Source organism: Chrysochloris asiatica, unplaced genomic scaffold, assembly GCF_000296735.1.
Source record: "Chrysochloris asiatica unplaced genomic scaffold, ChrAsi1.0 scaffold02501, whole genome shotgun sequence".
Classification (NCBI taxonomy): Eukaryota; Metazoa; Chordata; class Mammalia; order Afrosoricida; family Chrysochloridae; genus Chrysochloris; species Chrysochloris asiatica.
The window spans coordinates 1,320-4,217 of record NW_006411019.1 but is presented as its reverse complement, the minus strand read 5'-3'; positions in this window follow the sequence as shown (position 1 = coordinate 4,217).

The following is a 2,898-nucleotide window of genomic DNA, read 5'->3' as shown; positions in this document are numbered from 1 at the left end:
CATTTCAAGAGATATTGAGAGAAGTTCAAGTTGCACTTGAAGGTCAAGGTTCCAGGAATTGACCAGTTGAAATGTTTCAACAAACTGATGCAACTCTGGAAGCAATTACTAAGAAATTTGGAAGCCAGCTACCTGGCCAGCTGACTGGTCTAGATCCATGTTTATGCCCATTCCAAAGAAAGGTGACCTGACGGAATGCAGACATCATTGAATTTATAATATGTGGTAGTCATGTATATCACATGCAAGTAAATGTTGCTGATGAGAATTCAAAAACAGTTGCAGCAGTACATTGACAGCTCCCAGAAATTCAAGCTGGATTCAGAAGATGACACAGAAAGACAGATATCATTGCTGATAACAGATGGCTCTTGGCTGTAAGCAGAGAATACCAGAAAGATGTTTATTTGTGTTTTATTGATTAAGCAAAGGCATTCAACTATATGGATCATAACAAGCTATGGATAAGATTGTGAAGAATGGGAATTCTAGAACACTTAGTTGTGCTTATGGGGAACCTGTACATAGACCAAGAGGCAGTCATTTGAACAGAACAAGGGGATACTGTGTGGTTTAAAATCAGGAAAGATATGCATCAGGGTTGTAACTTTTCATCATTCTTATTCAATCTGTATGCTGAACCAATAATCCAAGAAGGTGGACTATATGAAGAAATATGTGACATTAGGAATGGAGAAAGGATCATTAACAACCTTCCATATGCAGATGCTACAACCTTGTTTGCTGAGACTTGACGCACTTGTTGATGAAGATCAGGGACTACAGTCTTCAGTATGGATTACAATTCAATGTAAAGAAAGCAAAAATCCTTACAACTTGCATAATCAACATCATGGTAAATGGAGAAAAAAATGGATTTTGTTGTCAAAGATTTTATTTTGTTTGGATCCACAATCAATGCTCTTGGAAGCAGCAGTCAAGAAATCAAATAACATGTAGCATTAGATAAATCTGCTGCAGATGTTGCCCTTTTAGTTTCCTACGGTTAATTGTTCTAAGCAATACACTGTTGTTGTTAAGTGCCATCGAGTTGGTTCCAACCCACAGCAACATTGAATAGTGTTTTCAAGGAATTGCTGGTGAGCTTGAACCACTGACCTTGTGGTTCAAACCAACTTTGCAGTCCAGTGCATCAGCCCACAGGGCCAGGACTCCATGGTTGGTTGTTCTAAGGAAAGTAAACATCCCCAAAACTATTGCTCCCCTTATAGACCTGTTTGTTGTTTGACTCGAAGTTGAGATATGGGGTGAGTTCAGTTCCAGACTTGAAGGTGACTAAGAGTAATAGTCTTGGAATTCCACCAGTCTTTATTTGACCAGTAAGGCTGTTTTCTTTAAATAATTTTGTTCCACTTTTTTTCTCCCACTCTATTCAGGACCTCCTATTGTGATCACTTTTAAAGTGGTCAGCAGTTGCCACTGGGCTTCATAGTATTGTGGAGACTGAGGTTTGGGTAATCTATTAGTCTTTTGGACTAATTGTTTCCAGGTGCTCTTGATTTTCTTTACTTGTCTTTGCTCTGGATGGGGAGACAACGGTGGTGGTGGTGGTGGGCTTTGGAGTTGGTTCCAACTCATAGTGACCCTATAAATCTTTATGGAAACAGAAAGCTTCATCTTTCTTCCATGGAACAGCTGGTAGTTTCAAACTGCCAACCTTAAGATTAGCAGCCTGATTCATAACCACTATGCTACCAGAGCTCCTGAGACAATGTTGTTGTTAGGTGCCATTGAGTTGGTACTGACTCTTAGTCACCTTATGCATAGCAGAACGAAACACTGCACAATCCTGGACAAATCTCACTATTGTTGCCACGTTTGAGCCCATTGATGCTGCCACTTTGCCAATCCATCTCGTTGGGTGTCTTCCTTTTTTTCTCTGACCCTCCACCTTACCAAACATGATATCCTTCTCCAGTGACCAGTCCCTCCTGACAATATATTTGAAATATGAGAGAGGAAGTTTGGCCATCCTGGCCTTCAAGGAGCACTCTGGCCGCACTTCTTCCAACACAGATCTGTTGGTTCTTTTGGCAGCCCATGGCACTTTCAGTATTCTCCTCCAACACCATAATTCAAAAACATAAATTCTTCTATGGTCTTCCTTATTCACTAACCAGCTTTTGCTTGCATATGAGGTTAATGAAAATACCATGGCTTGGGTTCAGGCACACCTTAGTCCTCAAGGTGACATCTTTGCTCTCCAATACTTTAAAAAGGTCTTGTGCAGCAGATTTGCCTAATGCAATACGTCGTTTGATTTCTTGACTGCTGCTTCCAAGAAGAATGAAGTCCTTGACAACTTTAATCTTTTCTCTTTATTGTATGTTGTCTTTTCCCTCACCCATATTAATATGTTGTTATTGTTGTTAAGTGCTGTCAAGTCAGTTCTGAGCAGCTGGTGGGCTTGAGCTGCTGACCTTGTGGTTCAAAGTCCAGTGCTTATCCTACGGAGCCATGTGGGGGTTTCAAAAAGTTCATGGGAAAATGGACTTGAAAGGTAATAAAAAATTTCCATGAATTTTTTTGATGCCCACTTATACATGTCTATCCTCTAAGTGCTTTATTCTCCTTTATCCTCCACCCCTCCCTCTTGTTAAGTGCTTTTGAGATGGTTCTGACTCATAGCAACTCTGTATAGGGTTTCTGAGGAGCTGCTGGTAGGTTTGAACCACAGATCTTGTGGGTTCAAACTGTTAACTTCAGGTTAGCATTCCAGTGTTTATCCTATAGAACCACACCCCTGATAACCAGCAAAGAATGTTTCTCCCCATGTCAAAAACTTTTCTTGACTTTTTATAATATAGGTCTCATACAATATTGTCACTTTGTGATTGACTTATTTCATTCAGCATAATGTCCTTCAGGTTCATTGAT